Genomic DNA, 24,082 nt, shown 5'->3' with positions numbered 1-24,082 from the left:
GAGAACAACCAATCCAATCCCCCTTCATTACCAGAAAGGAAGGAAGGAAGGAAGAAAGAAAGAAAGAAAGAAAGAAAGAAAGAAAGAAAGAAAGAAAGAAAGAAAGAAAGAAAGAAAGAAAGAAAGGAAAAGGGAAAGGAGAGAGAAAGAAAGGGAAACAAATAAAAGAACGAAGGGAAAGAGGGAGCAAAAAAAGGAATAAAACAAAACGAAACCAAAAAAGAAAGCCTAAAGAAAATGAAGAAAGCAAAAGGAAAAAAAAAGACATAAAATTATCAGCATTACCTAACCACTACCATGTTGGAAAACATGGTAATGAAATGTCAGAGTGAAATATGCAAGGCACTCTGTGCACACTGAACATTTCCGTTTTCCAGGGGGCAGCTCTCTCTCTCTCTCTCTCTCTCTCTCTCTCTCTCTCTCTTTCTCATTAACATGCAGGGTGCAATGCCATGCTATGGGCTGTATGTAGAGCCTGCAAAGCTTTACACTTAGCAAAGAAACTCTGGTTTCTATTTATAGGGCTACAGTGCATTGTCTTCCAATCCTGTGGTTGTTGTGCTCAGCTTTGAGTTTGTGATAATACACAGCCTATTTGTTTATGGAACCCTTTGCTTAAGCTAGGTGCCTTCTGGCCCCTTCCATAGTTAGTGGACCACTGAAATCTTCACTGATCCTTTCTATAGCCCCACAGTTGCTGTGTTCAGGTACCAAAGTGGACACTCCCTTTCTAAAGATGTCCCTTAGGTAACTACCAGTACAAGAAGTCAAGCTGGAGTTGACCTCTGCCTAGGATATTCTTGGATATACAAACCTCCAAACTTCTGCCATTGAAATAAATACTCTACTTTTTAAGAGGGATTTGTCCATGCTTAACTCACCTCCCATTTCCTGTCTACCCAGGGAGTGCAGGTAAGCTCCCATTTCCTCTGAGTGATTAGGGAGGATTGGGTGAAAAGAGGCTGGTTTCCTGTAGCCCAGACCCATAGTCATATCCCCTTGAAGATAATGCTTCAAGGAACCTCGGAGCCTGAGAGCCTGGTGTCATACTGTATTAGGCACCTAATGCCCCACCACTACTCCCACCACCAGCACCACCAGAAGATGAACAGAAGGCAGCCAAAGGTAACCCTCAAGATCTCTAGATTAGAGCAAGAGAATTTTTCACATAGGCCATGGGAGAAAGAAGTATGATAGTGCAGGACATATCTGTGTGGTATATTATAGAGAGTACCTGTAAGGCTCTCTGCCTCAAAATATTTCCTTCACTAATACCTGAAACATCAGTCATTTGAAGGTAAGCATTCCCTTCTTCCTAAAGTCTTGATTTTCAAATCTTGATGCTCCTAAAAATATACTTACTTAAAAACCTTGGTATGAATCAATTTGCTACAATTTGAAAGATAAGATATAAAAGAAAACTGAAGAGATTCCAGGATGGTAAAACTGAACTGCCAAAGCAATCTTTAATGATTTTGTACTAGGCAAGCTATGGTGAGAATAGTTCTGAGCATGTGGGGGAAAATAAAATAGAAAAAAAAGTAAATTAATCTAAATTTGCATTAGGTCAGATACGTTGACAGCAGACTAAAACATATTGCCTCTGCTTTATCTTTTTATTCTGTACTCCAGCGTCTGGCAGAATATGGGGGTGGGTCTTTGTTTATTTAAAAATAGTTTCCTACTTGCTTTTGGTGTGTCTAGAGTTTTATTGTGATGTTCTCTCCCCTCACACAGTCTTAACTCCATTCAGCAAACATCTATTGAATAACTGCTAAAAGCAGACCAGTGATTCAAATACAGCGGGGGAGGAGAGAACGCAGGAAACAAGTGGGAGGGTGTTGATGGTAAAAGAAAGAGGCCGCCTCCCAGCAGTGTTTTAGAATCTAGATAAGCAGATATGACATTATGCAATTGCCACAAATATAAGGCAACATGTATGTGATAAGGGCCTAAGAGTGTCATATCTAGTGATGTAAGATTTCACAGAGGAAGTCAGGGATCCTGGAGGACGGTGATAAGGAGTTGAATTTCAGGATGAAAGTCAGGCAAGTCTTCCAGGAGGAGAGTTTGGGCTGGGCCTATTAAAAATAGCAGGATTTCAATAAGTAAAGAACAGAAAGATATTATTCAGATTTCTAAAAGCCCAACTAATTTGCTGCTTTGTATAAGCTCACCATTTAGTATTTTCATTTTTCTTCTGTCTGCTTTCACCAAATAAGCTTTGGGTGCAGGTGTATAAGTCTCGATTTTCTTTAGCCTGCTGCCTCGAATAGAACTCATAGGAAACAACCTTCATGTATTTGGAAATAAAACACCTAGTGGTGAAATTTCCTGAGTTAGACAGCATTTATCTTTCTGTTTTAAGTCAGAGAACTTTAACCTGATTAGAATCAAAAGGATACCCCTATAGGAACATTGTTAAATTCCACTCCAAATTGGCCAAATAATAATAGTATATCAGAGCTGAAGGGGATATGAGTGATGATTTAGTCTAAGCTGTCATTTTAAAGATGAAGAAGGTAAGAGAGAAGGATTCAGGCTGTTGTCTTATAGTGAGTTAATGATAAAGCTGGGATCTACACCCAAGTTTCTTGACTTTTAAGACAGTATCTTCACCAATGTCCTTTCCATCTGGCCAAAGCCTTATGGCATCTATGAAATAGGTGATTTATTTGTTGTTATATCATCTGTGGCAAGACTTTGTCTAGTTAGTTACAGAGGAAAAGTCATATATCAGACTCAAAAGCTAAGTTGTATGGCTCTTTATACATAAAAGGGTGGACATTTTGTCTCAATTAGATCTACTTAAAAAGAAGATGGTCAAGCCCATTCAAATTAAGAATAAAGACCAGGGCCGGCCGAGTGGCGCATTGGTTAAGGGCTGGCATGGGACGCCTGAGGGCCCTGATTCGGATCCCACATATGAGGGCCAGTGACACTGCCCTCTACAGCTAAGATGCTGAACAACAGCTCAAACTGGGGCTGGGCTGCGATGAGTCGCTGGCAACGGTAGATGGGCTGCCATGGGCTGCCGTGTGTAGCCAGCAGCCAGCGTGAGCGGCCAGCAGCCGCAGTGAGCAGCCGTCCAGAAGCCGGCAACTGATCTGCCTCGCCCGGGAAGAGCGCAATGATGGTGCCAACTTGGGCCAGTGAAGCAATGTCCTCCACAACTAGACTGAAGAACAAAACGACAGCAACTTGTCTGTTCCCCTTCCCCCAATTCCCCAGTGCTGTTCTCATTGCCCCAATTCCCCAATAAAAATCTAAAAAAAAGTAAATAAACAAAAATAAATAAAAATCACAGGTTAAGTGTAAATAAGTACTGGATTTCCCAATTAAAAAAATAGCACTCAAGGGAATAGAGAAAAGGGGTACTATTTGGATCTATATGCTCAGATTAGAATACAAGGCTGAGGTGGTTTTATTGTTATTGATTTTAAGTCCTTATAATTAGCAATAAACAGGTAATGAGGGTATCTGCTGTATTGGACCCTTGTTAATAGGGGATTCAGCTGGAGCCCACAAAGGTCACCTTATACACACTGTATTCAGATATACACATGTGAACAAAGCCCTGCAGAGAAATAAATACCTTTTTCCAAAGACAGACTAGAGGGTCATTTATTCCTTTCAATACAATACTCTATGCAACTGTTATACCCCTCAAAAACCTACTCATATACCTGACACACCAGGTCTGAAAAGTCAATAGTTCAGGTAAGTTCTTTTTTGTTCTGTCCCTTCTGTGGTTTTTTTTTTTGGCAAAAGCAAAATGCTGTTGAGAAGGGCAACATGTATAGCCTCAAATTCCTTGCTTAGTGTAAGTTTATCAGGTAAATCTACTCTCAGTAGAGACCCTGGGAGTTTCAGGACAAATAACAGGAAAATAATTCTGAATAATGGGAAGGGTGTGGAGAAGTGTTCCCCACACAATTTTGCCTTGGGCCAAATATCCTGACCACAGAAGAAACTCACAGAGTTTTGCAAGTAAAAGGATTCTTAGACATCTTCCTGTGCATGCGTTTTTACTGATGAGCTATGCATGGACTTTAGAAGGTTCTGGAATCTCTGAAAATATTTATGAAATTTCTGTGTGCACTCATAGGTGTACTTTTTGGGGAGAAGGTCTACATTTTAATGTGATTATTGAAAGGAACTGGGACCTAAACATGTTATGAACCACTGGACTAATGAGCATTGCTACATCAGACTGTCTGCTATCAGGAAGTGCAATCAGGAAGGATACAGCAAGAGAAGGTTTTCAAATAGTGATTACCCAAGTGGTTACAAACCACTGTTCTGTCAACTTCCTCATTTTACAGGTGAGGAAACTGAAGCCCAGAGCCTTACAAATCTTGTCCAATATAGTATAATCAGAATGAGCTCAGTGGAAATTATTTTGAGTCTGAGATGATCTCTCTTATCTTGTCTTAATTTTCCTTGATGTTTCCTTGCTGAGGGTCACTGTGGGTGGCAAACAGGGTGCTCAGAGTGTTGGATGCAGGCTAATGCTGGTATTTTCAGTAATGGCAGAAGAGGAGAATGGTAAAAAGGATAAGGAAATGTTGGATATTAGGGCTATTGCCACAATTTTTAATGAAATCTTAAAGCACAGGTTCTTCAGCCTAGAGAATCTCTGAAATTGTGTGTGTGGGGGGGTCACACACACACACGGGGGGGGGGGAGAGACGGGCATTGATTCTGTGGCTATATTTTAGTTTGAAAAAGTTCCATAGTTTTCATAAGCTTCTTAAGAGTCCATGACTCCCACAAATTTTAAAATCACTAACTTCATTTTTTCAGTTAAGGAAACTAAGGCCCAAAGAAAGTAAGGGAATTACATATGTTCTCATAGCTAAGAAGTAGAAAAGCCAAAACTAGAACACAATCTCTCAACTCTGGTTCAGTGTTTTTAACACACCCACAAGAAATCTCTTTGTCCATCATTTAGCTTTCTAAATAAGATAGGTTTTTGGTTTTCCCAGATTTTACTAACTGTGGGAAAGGCCTGATTAGATATATTCAAGACCAGGGACACTGTAGACTCAATACAGAAATGAATACAAGGAAGTCTTCTAAGCCTTAAATCATTCAACTAATATATTTTCAAATGGATCTAGCTATTGTGGTTGGGGTAAGATGTTTAAGCTACATAGGTTATGTTATTAGTTATAGACACTCTAAAATAGACTCAACTTAAACAGAAATAGATTCACTAAAGATTATTAGATAAATCACTGGATCTCCAGGAGAGAGAAAAAATCTGGGTTAGCTGCCAACAGGTGGCAGGATGGCTCAGCTTAAAAAAAATGAGGGTTAGATGCCACACAGCCAGGGACAATTCAGCCAAGAGCAATGCTCAGCCACACCATGGGCACAATTTAGCAGAAACACCAGTGTGGTCACCATCCACCACCCAGTATTTATGACATTAGGGACTGGATGTGGAACTTTGCCCAGATTCTCTAAAAGAACCAAATGCCTCTGCCATATGAGTTCCAGAAGATCCACCCCAATATGGCTATAGCCTCACATATTGCTTTCTTCTACTTCCAAGTATCGTGAAGTTTCATATGCTTAACAAAACCTGGGGCACGTACCTGTACACCAGCTTCCAAAAAAATAATTTAAATGAAGATTTTAGTTTTCCAGACTTAAAAGTACAAGAAGTCAAACTAGGGTTTAAAATGGGTATTAGGTGACCCAACATAGATTATCTTCAATGGGGAGGTAAGATTGATAAACTATTTTATATCACAGTATGCAAAGGGGGATAGAATTGGTTGGAAAATAAGAGTCACTCAAAGAAATAGTAAAAATCAAAATTCACATGTTGAGAACCCTTAGGACATTCCTAAACCATCTAACTTCATAGTGAATCAGTGTGATATAAAACTCTTTGGAATTTTTGTTTAAACCAATTAAGATTAAGAAGATAAATATTCAAAAATGTAAAATACACTAAAGCCTGTCTGCAATCCTTAAACTAGAGTGCCTGTTTTTAGGAATTGTCTGTGCTTCCTTCTGCATGTTCCCATAGATAATTTACTATACCAGAAGTTGAAAAGAACTAAGGGGTGGGACCCTGCCAGTTCAGGACAGCGAGGTAAACAGCACAATGAGGCAAATATAAATTAACAACAGAATAAATGAAATGGTAATACATAGTTGGGGGCTAGGTACAGAGGAAATACAAACAGACTGATAGTTGAGGGGAAATGAAGAATAATAGATGGATTAAAGGTGAAGGTGGTGAGGATACATGTTTCAGCCAAAGTGAAGTATGAATAGTTCATAGACAACATTCTTTATCTGTGCTGAGCTCTGGACAAAGACCCTTAGTCTTGGGATACCAAGAAGGTGGGTCCAGCTGGAGGCCACAGTACGTTGATTTTCCTGCCCTACATTCCAGCTCTGACTTAAAAAGGTAGAGGCTGGGCATTTATATAATTTATGAAGTGATCTCCCAATAATTCCAGTACCCATCTGACACTATACATAGTTTTTATATTATTGACTATACTCCCCATACTGTATTTCACATCCCCATGACTATTTTGTGACTACCAATTTGTACTTCCTAATCCTTTCACCTTTCTCACCCATTCCCCAACCCCACTCCCATCTAGCAACCATCAGTTTGTTCTCTGCATCTATGGGCCTATTTCTGTTTTGTTTGTTCATTTATTCTGTTCTTTAGATTCCACATATAAGTGAGATCATATGGTATTTGTCTTTCTCTGTCTGACATATTTCACTCAGCATAATACACACTAGATCCACCCATGTTGTCACAAACAGTAAGGTATCATTTTCATAGCTGCATAATATTCCATTGCATTTATGTACCACCTCTTCTTTACCCAATTGTCTATTGATGGACACTTAGGTTGCTTCCATATCTCGGCTAATGTAAATAGTGCTGCAGAGCATATATCTTTTTGAATTAGTGTTTTGGAGTTTTTTGAATAAATACTCAGAAGTGGGATGACTGAGTCATAAGGTAGTTCTATTTTTAATTTTTTAATTTTTTGAGGAAACTACAAATTATTTTCCATAGTGACTGCACCAATTTGCAGTCCCACCAACAGTGTATAAGGCTTCCGTTTTCTACACATCCTTGCCAACACTTGTTTTTGATTTATTGATGATAGCCATGCTGACAGGTTTGAGGTGATATCTTATTGTGGTTTTAATTTGCATCTCTTTGATTAGTGATGTTGAGCATCTTTTCATATATCTATTGGCCATCTGTATGTTCTCTTCAGAGAAATGTGTATTCAGGTCCTCTACCCATTTTTAATTATACAAATGTCTAACCACTATGCTGTACCCCTGAAACTAATATAAAATAATATATAAAAAAGAGCTCTTTATATACTTGGGATACAAGATATTTATCAAATATATAATTTGCAAATGTGTCCCCTCAGTGTTTGGATTGTCTTTTCACTTTCCTGATGATGTCCCTTAAAAAACAAAAGCTGTTAATATTCATAGAAACCAACTTGTCTATCTTCTTTAATTACATTTATTGTAATAAAAAAAACATTGCCTAATTTAAAGTCATGAAGATTTATTGCTTTGTTTTATGCTAAAATTTCATAATGTTAGCTCTTACATTTAGGTATTTGGTCTATTTTGAATAAATTTGTGTATATGGTGTGAGATAAGAGTCCACTTTCATTCTTTTGCCTGTGGATATCGAGTTCTCCCAACCTCATTTGTTTAAAAAAGCTAATTTTTTTCTAGGTTTTGATCATAAATATATGGGTTTATATTTGAACTCTCAAATCTATTTCACTTATCAATAAATCTATCTCAGGGGTGGGCCGAGTGGCTCAGTGGTTAAGAGTTGTCTTGGGAGCACGAGTTCTGAGCAGCAGGGCCGCCGGTTCGGTTCCTACATGGGCCAGTGATGCTGCGCCCTTTACAGCTAAGATGGTGAACAACAGTTCAACCTGGAGCTGGGCTGCTGTGAGTGGCCAGCGACAGTGTAGGCTGCAGTTGGGATGCAGTGGGCTACTGTGAGCTACCGTGAGTGGCTGGCAGCCAGCGTGAGCGGCCAGCGGCCTGTGGCCAGCAACCGGCAAGAACTGTCGTGAGCTGCTGTGAGCTGCGGTCCAATGGCCGGGGACCTATTGCCTCAGCGGGGAAAGCACAATGATCATAATACCAACGTGGGCCAGTGAAGCAGCGTCCTCCACAACTAGACTGAGGAATAAAAGGACAGCAACTTGTCTGTTCCCCTTCCCCGATTCCCCAACGCTGTTCCTCTCCCCGAATTCCCCAATTAAAAATACTAATACTAAGTCTATATTTATGCCAGTACCACACTATTTTGCTTAGTGTTGCTTTGTATTAAATTTTGAAATTATGAATTGTGACTTCTCCAAATATGTTCTACATTTTCAAGATCATGGATATCTTTCCATTATTTAGCTCATCTTTAATTTCTTTCAATGATATATAGAAATTTTCAATGTACAAGTTTTACAATTCTTCATTAGATTTATTTATTCAATTTTATAGTATTATAAAGTATTATAAATTAAATTGTATTAATTTCATTTTCATGTTCTTCATCCTAGGGCATAGAAATTGAATTGATTTTTGTATCTTGATCTTATATGCTATATAACCTTGATGAACTTGCTTCTTAGTTCTATTGGAACAATTATTTCTAAGGTTAGTACTCATAACTTTTTAATAGATTTCTTATGGTTTTCTGACAAGATTATGTCATCTCTAGATATAGGTAGTTTACTTCCTCCTTTTTAATTTAGATGTGTTTTATTTCTTTTTCTTATGTGTTCACCCTGGCTACTACAATGTTAAATAGAAGTGGTGAGAATGGACACCCATGTCTTGTTCCCAACACAAGGGCAGAAACACATATTTTCACACTTTCACCATAAATATCATGTTAGTTTTGGGGTTTTGATGGGTGTGTTTTAACAGATTAATAAAATTCCCTTCTCTTATTACTTTGTTGAACATTTTTATTATTGTAGGGTGTTGGCTTTCATCAAATGATTCTTCTATGTTTATTGAAATAATAATGTATTTCCCTTTTAATGAATATTAATACAATGTATAACATTGACTTTTGGATATTCAAACAACTTTGTGTTCCTGGGGTAATTTCTACTTGTTAATGTACTTGTTAATGATATACAACATAGTTTATATTTTCCTATATTAAGTTTAGTGTTTTCTTGAATATTTTTGCATCTATATTCATAAAGGATATTGACCTGCTATTTTAATTTCCTGAGATGTCTTTATTTGGCTTTGCTTGTAAGGTACTAGTGGACTCATTGAATGAGTTAAGAAGTGTTTTATTCTCTTCTTTTGGGAGAGTTTGAGAAGGCTTAGTATTAACTCTTCTTTAAATGTTTAATAGAATTCACCAAGGAAGATATTTGGTCCTGAGTTTTGTTTGTTTGTTTGTTTTTGGGGGGAGTTTTTATTATTATTATTATTATTATTATTATTATTATTATTATTATTAATTGAATCTCTGTTTGTTATATGGGTCTGTCTAGATTTTCTATTTCTTCCAAAATCAGTACAGTATTTTGTGCCTTTCTACAAATTTTTCCATTTCATCTAATTTATCTAATTTTTGACATCTGTAATTTGTTGGCATATAGGAATATCACAGTATTACTTTATAATCTTTTTTATTTGTGTAAATGAGTAGCAATGACCCCTATTTATTCCTAATTTAGCAATGTGAGGTTTTTTTTCTGAACTAGTCTAGCTAAAAGTTTGTCATTTTTGTCAATCTTTTCAAAGAAACAACTTTTGATTTCGTAAATGTTCTCTATTATTTTTCTATTTTTCTTCATTAATTTCCACTCTAATCCTTATTATTTTCCCCCTTCAGCTTGCTTTGACTTTACTTTGCTCTCCTTATCTAGTGTCTTAAGGTGGAAGGTTAGGTTATTGATTTGAGAACTTTCCTTTTTATTATAGTTGCTTATGGATAATTTTTCTTTTCCTTTAAGCACTGCTTTAGCTCCATCCCATAAGCTTTGGTATGTTGTAGATGTCTTTTAATTCAACTCAAAATATTCTGTAATTTCCTTCACATTTTTTCCTTGACCCATTGATTATGTATGGGTCTATTGCTTAATTTATACATATTTGTTATTTATAAAATTTCCTCTGTTGTTTATTTCTAATATAATTTTATTGTAGTTCAAGCACATACTTTGTATATTGTCAGTCCTTTCAAATTTGTTAATGCTTGTTTTGTGGCCAAGCATGAGTTTATCCTGGAGAATATTTCATGACTACCTGAAAATAATATGTGTTCTGCTGTTGCTTGTCAGAGTTTTATATACATATCTATTTAGTGTTAGCATCTTACATTTACTTGTTAATCTTCTGCTTTAAAATAATTCATTTAAAAGTGAGTTATTAAAGCCTCCAACAATTATTGTTTAAGTGTCTAATTCTCCCTTCAATTCTATCAGTTTGTGCTCCATGTATTTTGGAGCTCCCTTGTTAAATACAACCATATTTATAGTTGTTATATTTTACTCATAAATGACACTTTTGTCAATATAAGTTTCTTTATCTCTAGTAACAGTGTTTGTAGTAAAATTTATTTTGTCTGATCTTAGTGTAGCCACTTCAGCTCTCCTTTGGTTACTATTTGCTTCGTATATTCTTTCCTATCCTTTTACTTTTAATCTACTTATAGCTTTGAATCCAAAATGTGTCCTATAGACAGGGTATAGTTGAATATTCTTTCTATTTAACTCCATTTGCTCATCATTTCCTTCTGATTAGATCATTTCATCAACTTAAATTTAATATTATTATTGACATATTTAGATATCTGTCTGCATTTTCTTTTGTTTTCTACATTTCTTCTATACTGTGCATTCCTTTCTTCCTTCTTTTACTGCTATGTTTTGTACATTTTTATTAAAGTTTTTTTCTGTATTTTAGTTTTCTTAGTGGTAGTTCTCAGGCCTAAAATATGTACTTTAACTTATCAGAATCTGGTTCAGATTTATACTGATTTAATTACAGTAATAACTTTATGCCTATATGGCTCCATTCATTTTTTAGAAGAAATAATAGTATATATGTATCAACAATACTCTTATTTTTTCTAAAGAAGCCAGGAGAAGAAAAGAGAGCACAATATATTTATAGAGTTTTTTTAAAGACATATTAATTTTCTTTTTTTGTCATCTCTTATTCTCATCATTTCTCCCTGTGGATGCACGTTACCACCTAGTGTTATTTTCTTACTCTAATAATGTTATTGTCAATATGTTAAATACATATACACTGTAATCCCATAATACAATTATAAGCAAATCATTTTATAAACTTGTTTTCAAATTATTTTAGAGAAGAAAGGTAAAGATATATGTAATTATGTATGTTGTCTTTTATTACTTGAATAATTATCTTTACTTGAATTATTTGTTTTCTTTTCTTGTGGATTTGAATTACAGTGTAGTATCGCTTGCTTTCAGCCTGAAGAACTTCATTAGTATTTCTTACAAGGAATGTCTGCCAGCAATAAAATCTCTGTTTTAGTTTATCTGAGAATGATTTTGCCTTTATTTTTGAAAGATATTCCATCTGGATACAGAATTCTTGGTTGATTTATATATATATATATATATATATATATATATATATATATATATATATATATATATATAAATTGTGGCTCCCTGTAAATGATTGTTTTTCACTTGCTGCTTTCACGATTTTCTCTTTATCTTTGGTTTTCAACATTTTGACTATGTGTCTGGCTGTGGACTTCGCTGTGTTAATCTGATTTTGAGGGCTTTTAAAATGTTTTGGATGTGAAGATTAATGTTTTCACCAAATTGGTAAAGTCTGTAAGCCATCACTTCTTTAAATATTTTTTGTGTCTCTTTATTCCTTTCCTCTCTTTCTGGTATTCCCGTTATGCATATGTTAGTCTGCATCATCATGCCCCACTCTTTGCTGAGACTGTTCATTTTTCTTGCACTACCAGACTGTTTTTATAAATAAAGTTTTATTGAAATACAGCTATCCTCATTCATGTGCGAGCTCATTCATTAATGTGTGTATGTGTAAGCCTGCGTTTGAACTCAAAGGTAGTGTTGAGTAGTTGTAGCTCTTTGCAGTCCAGAGATGATATGGACTGCAAAGCCTGAAGTATTTACTCTCTGTCCCTTTACAGAAAAAAATTTGCCAACTCTTCACTAAAATAAGCATTGCTTTGAGTCAATAATCCTCTTTTAAGATGCAAGCCAGTTTCTAGAGGGCTCTGGGGGTATAGTTGGTTTGGCCAGTAATCTAAATTTTATTATAAATTAGTATAATCAACTGCTCTGAAAGAATGGGAAAATTCCAATTTAAGAGCAGGTAGCTATGACCTGAGAAATACCTAGGAATTCTGGGGATTTTAGAGAAGGGTAGGCCTGGATGGAGAGCTGAGGAAGGAAAATTTGACTAGTGAAAAGACAAAATGAGGACACAGAGTGTGAGTGGAGTAATGAAATAGAAGACTCACTGACGTGCTAAAAGGATGTTGAGAAGTACCTGCATTCAGTTTCCTTGATGCAGTTTGAATCACTCTTCCTTGCTAACTTTCATATGTTCAACATGATGTTTCCTGCTTTAAGTCAATTTACAAGAAAATACACATTTTAATTATCTGAGACTGGTAAAATATCAAACACTGCAGAGGCAGATGTTTATTACCTTTTTGGATGCCCTGTCTCCTCAAAACTCCTAGTCCTCTTCTCCTTGGAGCTCCAGGCACACAGGGGGTACATGTTTCCCATGCTCTGCTCACTATTCCCAGGATGGGATACAGCTCTTGCAAGTTTGGCCCCAAAGCTGTGAAATTCCAAGCATGATTTGTTAATCTTCTGCTATCCCACAGCTGAGACCTGCTGTTTCCCCTATTATGAAAAGCTCCCTTGTTTTATTCCTAGGCATTTACATTTTGTTCATGACCAAATCCCTTCTGCAAATAAGCACACCTATGTCATTCACTTTTAAAGCAACTGGAGAGTAAGGAAGCACATTTTTTAGATAATCTGTAAAGATGAAATCAGACTGTAGTCTTTTCCTGTGGAGTCTTTCTTTAACTGTAAAATGCCTCTGCTCAGACTGCTGTTTTCTTGCTAAAAGGCTATAGTTGGAGTGCTGAGCTGGGCTCTTTCCGCAGCTCTCTTCTAACTCTGTGTAACCTCATTACTCTTACCTCCATCCACCTAGACCTGTTTCTTCCTCTATAATAAGAAGGTATCTAGATTAGATGAGTTCTGAGGCCACTCTCAACTCCACAAATTTCTGGAATCTAAATATTTGAGGTTTTTTTCCATCTGTGTTCTCTGGGTGGGAAGAGTTTGGAAGGGCTTCCCACCTGGGGCAGATTTTCCCAGCAACACATAGAACCCAAGGCATACATTCCCCATTCTTCACTCCAATTAGCCAGCTTGGGCCACTGTCTCTGCAAATTTGGCCCCAGAGCTGCGAAATTCCAATCTTGATGCATAACCCTGAATTTCTCCCACAGCTGTGAGCTGCTCTCTTTTTCCACTCTTCCAAGTCATCATAGACTCTTCCTTTCCACTTCATAATTTACACTTTTGGGAGGATGGAAACCTCATATTACCACTAGCTCAACACCTCCTTTCTTCAACGGTACAGTAAGCATTCCTTTAAAGTAAAATATGTGGGTTTGGGGTCTTGCCTATTGAGTAACTGCAGAAACTACAGACAATACATACATTTAATTCTAATACAAGTCATACTTAAGATAGTATGTAAAGGGCTAAATTGTTGAGCTATGTGCAAATGTCTCAGGTATGACACATTTAATTTATGGGATTCAAAAAATAAATGAGATTTTCTGGACATTTTTTTATCATCTGTCAATTGGATATAATACCTGCTGCACTCTCACTCCATAGCTGTGGGTGCTCACCTTAGTTAATGATGTGAATGCAAATTTAAATGTATTAAGTACTGTACCCTGCATGTAGTAAATGCTTTCAACATGTTTGTCAGTGGTTATAACATGAATTGTTGCTATTATTGATAAAAGTATTTTAAAGGAATTGTCAACCCATATTGTGCATGTAAGATAGCACAAATAACTCTGGTCACCTCAAATCATTACTAATTATGATGATGGAGAGAGGAATCCGTTTAGCTGGAGAAGCCAGCTCATTTATCAGTACAAAAAAAAAAGCTTACTTGGCAATCTCAACACATCCTCAATGTGAATGATAAGATAAAAACCTTAATTCTTAGAAACACAAATATTGGATTTTCAATCTTTCCAATGTAGATCTCTTTTAGGTCTACCAAGGTGTGTGGCCAAATTCACCAAAAAGGAACTACAATGAGGATCTCTTCAATTTGCATTAAATACTTGAGATATCCACAAGTAAGACTTTCTATATGTGTGTGCCCATGTTTGTCTACATGTACACACACACACACACACACACATACACCTGTGCTCTTGTTTAAAGCCCTCATCCCAGTTCAAATAAAGCAAGAAAACTTACACATAATAGATGGCAAATAGAAAATAATGATTTCGTGTATTAAAATAATAGTCCTCTTTGATGGACAAGCTGTTGTTGGTCATCAACATCTTAGGGAAAAGTGTGGAGCTGAAGTCAGAATAGGACAGCAAGAGTAGATATATGGGAAGAGAAAAGAATCATTAAAAATCTGAAAATTGGTGAAAAAAGAAACCATTTTTTTGCATGGTTTCGTAGAACACTAACCAGGGCAAAGATATATGTGTAGCTTTCTGAGATTAGACTTGTAGTGACGTGGAAGGTAACATGCCTCAAATGTCAGGGTTTTTGCACCAAGGTGAACGTAGAGTTAATGTAAATGCTTGTTTTCTGGATGGTTTATTTTTCTATTTTTAAAATTTTTTTGAAAGGGATTTAGAACTTAGTGAAAAGAGCCTGGCTTTATTTTTCTAAATTTTTCGTCCTGTCTCATGATAGCTCATTGAGGAAAATGGAATTCTTGTCAGAGTGACTGTAACCATTAGGACATTTTTTCTTGGATTTCTTAAACTCAGTTTTCAGAAATTTACAGAAAGGCCATTATCATGGAATTTACTTTGTTTCTCTTTATTACCCACACATAAAGTTTCCCTTTGAGTTACTGCATTTGAAACCTTTAAATTTCAAGGTTTTAAAAATGATATTTAAGGCACTTAATGGATTTCATAATTTGGCCTGAACTCTCGTATTTTCTCTGAGAGAGCTCAGTTGGTTAATTGCTTAGAGTTCTCTAATTGCAAGTTTGAACTTCTGAGAAACAGAGTTTGAAGCATTGCAGCTTCTCAAATTGCAATCAGGTCTGAGTGCTCAATCTATTGCTAATTTTAATATTAAAGAGGCAATTGTTTCTGCATTTAAGCTGTCTGCCAAGGTTGAAGATTGTTTGGTAGAGGGCTCAGCTGTGCTTGAGGAAGAGACTGATATTAATGCAGGTGGTGATGAGTGCTATAGAGAACGTTTTCAAGGGGTTCCATATCAAGGATTAAAGCATAATAAATTAAACTCATTGCTTTGGAGAAAGTGGTCAAGGTTTCTTTGTTCAGTTTTGTATGTGTTTGGAGTTGTATTTCAACAAAAGTTGATTTTAGTTCACAAAATTTTTTGGCTTAGAAGGTAACATTTTTCATTTGTCTATTAGGCTTATATGTTTAGATTATGGAGTGGGTACAAGGTAAGTGATGATACATGGGGAAAAAAACACACCTAGTGTATGCATAACACATTTATCAACTAATCCTAATGTGAATACCTAAATAGTTTGTGAAATAGGAAAAGATTTTCTCATCATTCAAATTATAACTGTCCATTATCCTTCAAAAGCTCTTTCTCATTTATACTGGGTCAAAACAATTTTCAATCTCCTAAATTTTAGAATTATCTTATCCTCATTTGCAAAGTTTGTAGTTTTCACAGGTTTTTCCTGGGTATATTCCCCTTCCTAATTAGATGGTAATTAAGCTACTGGAGAACACACAATTCCCTAATAAACTCATTTACAGCCTATTCATTAATTAAATGACCTAACAAAGCAATGTGGTCTTAGAAATGAGTAGAAAGCAAGGAGACTCGTTTGGGGTAAGGGAGTTACAGGCCCCAAATACCATAGCACACATTTATCCCAGTGACCTGCATGCCAATCTATATGTTTTAACCTTTACCATGTAGAGAGGGGGTTTGTTTTGCCTTCCCTGTTCACTTTACCCACTCTCTCAAAAGTGGTATCAAAGTCTTACTTCGAATAGGACAGTTCGGCCCAGTAAAACAGGCTTGAGTGATCTGGATAATCTCTTCATGATATAATATCATACCTCTGGTAAATTTATTACCCAGTATATCCCCAAACCTGTACTTTTCTTCATAAACAGCTAAATATTAATGAGTTTTAAGTGTCTGATCTCACATATTCACTTTGATTGTACTAGTTACTCTTGTAGGGGATTTTTGTTTTAAACCCAAGGAAATGATGTTATATCCTGTTTTTGCTAGTGGTTTATGAATAGCAACCAAAGGGCATTGCTCAGCCAAGTGATGAGTCCATAACCTGAAACAAGCAAGATAATTGATTCAGAACTTCTTCCATATATTTTCACTGACTTAATTATAAGAAATGCAGAATACATGTCATCCTGAAGCCAAGATATTTGAAATAATGCAAAATAAAATATTTCAGGGATAGGCTGTCACCTTAACAATGCTGTAATGGCAATAATTATTAATAGTCACACTGATAATGATGCCAAAAATACAGATAAATAAAGAATCTTTGCCTTGAAACATTCATAGGGTTATTAGTAATATTTTAGAATGTTTGAATTAGATTAATCAATCATGTCTTTATTGATAACTAAACTTAATACTAATGATAACTCCATTTTTAAACACAATATATTGGTCACTGCGCTAGATACATTATGTGCATTATGTCATTTGATCTAATGAGGTAGATATTATGCTATGGTCACCATTTTAAAAATGAGGAAACAGACTTAGAAATGTTAAGTGGCTTGCTTAAGATCATACAGTCAATGTGATAGGAAAAATTACAGGTAGTCAGGGAAATTGCCACAGTAGAGGGAATCAGGGTGGAAACCATAACAAAGCCAGGGAAGTAATTTTATTAGCTGACAGATTGGTTTAAGTCAGGACTCGCCAGAGTGACAAATTCAGGTAGGGGAGGAGAAAGGCCAATTTTTCCAAGTCAGGGATTCCCAGGTAGAATGCATATCTTCAAAGAGGTTATTTAACATAAGATAAGACTGTCAGGAGTCCTTTCTTCAAAACCAGGCTCCAGCTAACCTGCTCCTCTCAAAACAAAGACATTGATTAAGCTGATTAAGCTCTAAGGAAATTAGACCGTTTCCAGGAAACTACTCCTCCGGGTTAAGCAAAAATGTAAATCTGATAATAGTGCCAAGAGGCACCAGGCAGCCCCTTCCACAGACATACAAAAGGTATAAAAACCAAAGCTTTTGCCCTAAGCGGTGGACAGCCCAGTCAGGACACCCTCTCATTTAGACAACTGTTATTTTCTGCTCTAATAAACTGTCATCTGTTGCAAACTTTACCTCTCTGGTCTGTGTCTCCATTCTCGGGCTTCACGAGACCACGAATCTAGGTGTGAACACACACACACACACACGCACACACACACACACACACACGAACACACACACACACATCCAAATGTCCTTCATCAAATAGAGATAGTAGCAGCATCCTTTATATCTCCTTTGCTCTTCACCATTATGCTATGTTTCCAACCCTGCATTGAGCTCCAGGTAGAATTCAAAGAAGCACAAGACAAGATTCTTGCTCTCTAGGAGCTTGCAGGCTATTTGGTGAGGCATAACTTATAACCTGAAACATTTTACAGACAGTATATGAAGTGCTCAGATGCAGGGCTCGAGCTTTAAGTTCTATACGCATCCAGATATTCTAACTCAGTCCAAGACACTTCTCAAAAATCATGTGAAAGGAATTTTAGCTACTTTAACTGCACCAAAGAGTCACCTAGGAATAACAGTGACAAAGAAGAAAGCCGCTAACATGTATTGCCATCTTAACTATTTTACAGATACTCAATTTCAATTCAACCCATAACAATCTTTTTTTACATTTTACAAATGAAAAAATGTAAATTTGAAGAACTTCATTTCCCAAGACATCCCAGGAGAAAACAGTAAAGCTAAAATATGGATCCAGGTGTGTCTGGTTCCAAAATTCAGGAAACAAATATTTGACAGTGCTAAGAGCATAGACATGGAGCCTCACTATTCCCATTAGTAAAAGTGGAGTAATAATACCAACCACCTTATTGTTATTGGGTTGTCGGAAAAGTCATCTTGCATTTTTGCAATGAAAAACATAGAAAAAATACATCATGACTTTTCTGACAACCCAATATTATAACATTGAATTACAGAGTTAAAATATCATTGCCTGTTCAACTATTTTTCAACCTTTCAGATAGGTTGTTATATGCAGTAAATGAAATAAGGTATGAAAATTCTCTGATATATACCAGGCAATTGATGAATTAAGTTATTTTTGTTATTGTTATACATCAAGAACATATACAGTGATGCATTGATTATGAAGCATTTAGATCTTGATGCTTTTTAAATATTGAAGATGAAAGAGTTAAAACAAATCTTTGGAGGACTCTTGGTTATGTCTATACAGAGATAAACACTTTTATAAATTGGGGGGGTTTGCGGACAAAATTCCCAACAAAGAAATGGGCCACACAGCCTTTGATTTAATAAGAATAACTCACCTTGCAAACTGCTATTATCAATAGTGCTTATTTCCATTATGTTCCATTAGTTATTTTTAATAGTACTTACTGCTTTAAGCCACACTGAGTCTAATACTGAAACTCTAAGCAAGAAGGGGCTTGTGTAACCCTGTCTGTGATTTCTATGTAGCAGTGGAATAGAGTACTCCTTACCCCAACTGTAGTATGCTTGGGTCCTAGGGAAGAAAAGCAATTTTCTACAGATTCTCTCTGTTGACACTGTTCTATAAGACATGGGCTTGCTACTCTGCAGCTAGACATAAGTTAGAGAAGAAATTATGAGTGTTTACTAAAATGTGAAATTATGAGGTGTGACATAAGCTCAGTATTAAGTATTTAGAGTCACAGAGTTAGGAAAAAAGTTCTTCAAATTTCTTTCAATTATTCTTATTATATCAAATATGAAGTATCTGCTTTTAGTCTTTAGTGTCTATATAACAGTTGATAATTTCCCTTTTTGTCATACAGCGGACCACATGTTCAAAGACTTGAGCAAGCACAGTGTCTGAAATTTTAATCTCAATGTTTTGATTTTGCTACATTTATTTACTTATTTTATTTTATTTTATTTTAGCTGAGCCATCCTACCACCTGTTGGCAGCTCAGTGGCAACTCAGCTCGGGCCGGGCATCGAACCGCTGTTGCTCAGAGCTCGCACTCTTGCGTGAACTCTTAACCAACTGAGCCACTCGGCCGGCCCTTACTACATTTATTTTTATTGCCCCTTCTATTTTTGATAAATGATACTGATTTTCCATTTATGACACTAATATAAAGTTTTAAAAATTAAATTTATTTAAGAAATAACAAGGCACAAGTCAAATTAGAGAAAAATGAACTAAACTATAACTCATTATAACCAGGTGTGGCAAAAAAAAAAAAAGTGAGTAATGTGGTAAACACACACTAAAATACTTCATCATATATAGAAACAAGAACTTCAGCTCAAAAGAATCAATAGGATTGATTTTTTTTCAATTTCTGTGAATATCAGATTAATACAGAGTTATGTAGACAAAAGAAATATAGATTTTTTGATCAAAATTAATTATCACTTATTTTTTAATGTAGCCAAACTTCTTTTTATGTGCATAGACCTATGCAACAAAATAAAAAGACCCAAGATGTCTGGGTAAGAATAAAGTTGCCCATTAAAAAGTTGCCCATTGAAAATTAAAGTTGCTTGATAACATTGCTCATTTACCTCCCTAGGACCTATTTTCAGTTAGCTATACATTTGGTTATTCTGGGAAAGAATGACAAACTCAAGCACATATACACACCACATATATACACCATGCCACACTACACACACACACACACACACACACACACACACACACCACACCACACCACACACACACACACATATCCATTTAGAACATGCTAATTTGTACCTAAAATCCATCTGTTCAACTCATAGTTTGTGATATGTTAGAATGGTATTTCTACTGTTTTTCTGTTATGAGCTGAACCATGACCAAAACAATTAAGACTTTCCAACAAGATGGTATTATCTCTAAATTTCTAAAGTTAAGTGAGGCTAAAAAATAAAAAGGGGATGATAAGAAAATGGGAATGGAGGATATGATACTAAAAATAAGATTAGGCTGTCATTGAAATTTGCTCCATCACTGAACTTTGTAGAGACAACATAGTATAGCAGAAATCACAATAGGTAACATTTATTGTTTACCATATGATAGGTATGCTATACATTGGGAATACAAGTTAAAGAATAAGATTAAAGAATAAGATGTCGTCCCTGTTCTCAAGATCTCAGTAGCTAAGAAAACCTGATCTTCAAATTAATAGGACTTTTAAAAATACTGAATGGAACATTACATTCCCAGGTAGTAAGTTTGGAGCCTAGAGAGCTATGTTAATTCTCTTGGGTTACAAAAATCTTCACTTAGGGCATCAACAGTCACTGGAAATTATTTATTAAGCAGCATGTGGCAATCTATTCAGCTAGACAGTTGGATCACATTGACTGAATTGTCCATTTTGTAATTGGAAATCTCCATTTTCAGGCCCTCATCTATGTTGGGTACCTACCTTCAGACCAATTTAGTCATAACCACAGTATCACTTGAAGCAGAGCCTTGGAGGTTTGAGTACAGGGACTATATATTTTTTAAAGATTTTATTGGGGAATTGGGGGAGGGGTACAGTGTTAGGGAATCAGGGAAGGGAAACAGACAAGTTGCTGTCCTTTTGTTCTTCAGTCTAGTTGCAGAAGATGTCGCTTCACTGGCCCATGTTACTATTATCTTTGTGCTCTTCCCACGTGAGGCAGATCGGTCACTAGCCACTGGACAGTCAGTCATGGTGGTTCTTGGCAGCACATGCTGGCTGCCAGCCACTCATGGTAGCTTATGGCAGTCCACTGCAGTTTCATTGCAGCCTACACCATTGCCGGCGACTCATGGATGACCAGTTCCAGGTTGAGCTGTTGTTCACCATCTTAGTTGTAGAGGGTGCAGCATCACTGGCCCTAATGTGGGATCCAAACTGGGGCCCTGCTGCTCACAGCTGGAGTCCCAAGCCAACTTTTAACCAACGCGCCACTCGGCTGGCCCGAGTACAGGGACTTTAAAATCAAGAAGACTTGGAATTAATTCTTATTTTCACCATTTCTAAGCTGTGTGGCCTTTAACTTTTTAATATTTGCTTTCCTCATTTAAAAATTTGAAATAATATTATAATAATGAAATCCATATTATCAAGTTTTCAAGTGGATTTTGTGAGGTAAGTGATGAAAAATGATTAATACAGTGTCTTAAGTATAACACTTGATAAATGGTAGTTTTGTTTGTTTGTTTGTCTTTTTAAAATTTTTTTATTGAGGAACACTGTTTTTCCAAAACTTATCAGCTCCAAGTCAAACAGATGTCTTCAATCTGGTTGTGGAGGGCACAGCTCCTTGGCCCATGTGGGAATCGAACTGGCAACCTTGGTGTTATGAGCCTGCACTCTAACCACCTGAGCCAACCAGCGGCTACAAATGGTAGTTTTGATATTATTATTAAGCAGCATTTTCAAAAGCTAGTTTCTCTTGTTGACAAAAAATATCCAGCCTAAGAGAAAACTTATAAGAGTGTATATGAGCCAAACTGTCGACAATTGCTGGGAAGCAAAATCTCAACTGATTGAGAAAATCCTCCACAGAATGGCAGTTTGCAGCTTATTTTATAAATAAAATCAAAGGAGGAAGGTTACATGAAATCTACTGGTGATAGATTAAGGGGGTGGGAGAAAGCAAAGCAAAGTGGGGAAATCTCTGGGATTGGATAAAACTAAATTGGAGAGACAGGGACTTCTTTTACACAGGTGGGTGCAGGATGGCTAACAGTTAGCTTTTTACAGCACATAGAGATGGTAATCAGTAGATAAGCATAATAATGAGGAATTTTGCAGTTTTCAGCTCTGGTCTGGAAAAAGGATTAAAGATGTTGTCTTAGGTGCAGAAAAACAGAGAGGCTCACTGAAAAGGCACAGACTAACTTTATGAAGAAAGCTAAAGATGTGACTTCCCACCATGGCCCACTTGGGTATGCAAGTTTTTATGCTCACACCATCTTATGTGGTTCTTTTCAATCTCCTGAGCTTGTCAGGTTTAACCTGTGGCCCCTTTTCCGTCCACACTCTGAATATTAATCTGAAAGCTAGTCAACAGAAATACATGAATAAACAAGTTACTCTTATTATTTTTCTAAAAGAGCCCTGTAGACAAATACTTTTTGGAAATGCTGACAGATAATAGCCTCCATTGGGAGATTAACAACACAATTAGCATATTAAAGCCTCTGAAAACTTCTGCAGTAAAGAATCCAACTAACTTTTGTTTAACTCAGGATTTTAGAGGGAATAGAGTTCCCAAGTGGTTTGCATACAGACATTTTAATCATTTAATGCCTGACAGAGTCCTTTGCAGGGTTAATGAAACTAACAAGGAATGTTGAGGCATGCAAAGACCATCAACAAGCCATTTTTACCCATAGGACTAAAGAGGTCAGTGTTTCCTTCCTCTCTGAGAGGGAAATTCCTAAACATCCTTCAATACTCTGCTCAAATGTGATTTCCTGGATGAAATCTTAGATTCTCTCCACTAACACTCTGATATCTTATAGATATCTTTAATTAGCCAGAGGACAAGAAACCCCAGGTAATAAAATCCCTGGGAGTTATCTTTCAGACACAGTGCAAAAAAAGAAGGTGAGGCAAATGGTAGAGATTGAGGCCAAGAAGAAAATATCTAATGCCCTCAAGTGTTTCCTAAATATATTTGACGAGAGACCCCCTTTTCAGGAAAGCTGTGGAATATCCTGTAGCATACTAGCTTTCTGTGAAACAAACTTTAAGAAATATTATTATAAGGACAATGACCTTCTGTAAGATCTGCCTTGTACTAGTAGCTGAAATGTATTGGGATTTTTGTCAGAATACCTGGATTCAGTGAATAACTTTGAAGGATAGCCCTTATATATTAAGGGAAACAGATTTTAAGCTACTAAGTACAGTGTATTCTAATTTCCATATTAACTATACATATATTTGCATGGAAACTTCAAAAAACAACCAGAGACAGGCTAAAATAACTTTATAGGAGCTCAGAAAAACAGGCAAAGATCTATAGCAATCAAGCGAATGCCCAGTTAATAAAAAGGTAAATTTAAAACTGTAAGAAATGTCATGGTGTTTTTACTTACCCATGTTCTATTACCTCAGTTTATCCTATACATGGCATGGTGTGACTTTGGTCTGGAAGAGGAGGCAGCCCAGTTCTTAATTTACTTCCTGGAACCAGATAGAGCAGAGTAGACCTTATTTGCACATTTTAACCAGTCGAGAGGCTGCCTGAAGGGCTAGCATCTCTTTTTCCTAACTCGAATCTCAGGCAAGCATAAGCAGAAAAGCTCAGATCACACATGAGGAAAGTGGTAGAAAGCAGAGGACACTGCTCAGAAAAGCTGCAGTTAAGGCTATTTTACATATACTTCAGATTGCTGCAACAATAGGTTATGAGTGGAAACATGATGGACCATCTAAGGACTCAAGGAGAAGCTGCAATGAAATTGTTTGGGAAATAAAGACATTCAAAAGCAGCTGTGTATATAATGGAGTATAAAAAGCAACAGATAGAACTCAGCAAGATGCACACTCAGAAAAGACTTGAGAAGACCTGAAGCTTTCATTTTAGGTTGAT

At 36.4% G+C, this 24,082-nt stretch overlaps 1 protein-coding gene across 2 annotated transcripts in view; it reads right to left on the bottom strand.

Moving 5' to 3' along the window:
* The window catches only part of GPR174 (G protein-coupled receptor 174), an 81,822-nt gene extending 58,187 nt beyond the window's left edge, over positions 1 to 23,635 (bottom strand). Inside the window, exon 1 of one of the 2 annotated variants that reach the window (XM_019648167.1) lies at positions 23,586 to 23,635. The gene's annotated coding sequence lies outside the window, so the exon portion shown is untranslated. Of the gene's footprint in view, positions 1 to 285; positions 376 to 23,585 lie in introns of those variants that run through there. The other variant, XM_019648165.1, reaches the window with a different exon arrangement.
* Between the last annotated feature and the right edge of the window lie 447 nt (positions 23,636 to 24,082).

Source organism: Hipposideros armiger, unplaced genomic scaffold, assembly GCF_001890085.2.
Source record: "Hipposideros armiger isolate ML-2016 unplaced genomic scaffold, ASM189008v1 scaffold_121, whole genome shotgun sequence".
Lineage (NCBI taxonomy): Eukaryota > Metazoa > Chordata > Mammalia > Chiroptera > Hipposideridae > Hipposideros > Hipposideros armiger.
Note: the sequence above shows the minus strand (reverse complement) of the source record. Positions and strands in the feature narration are given on the sequence as shown.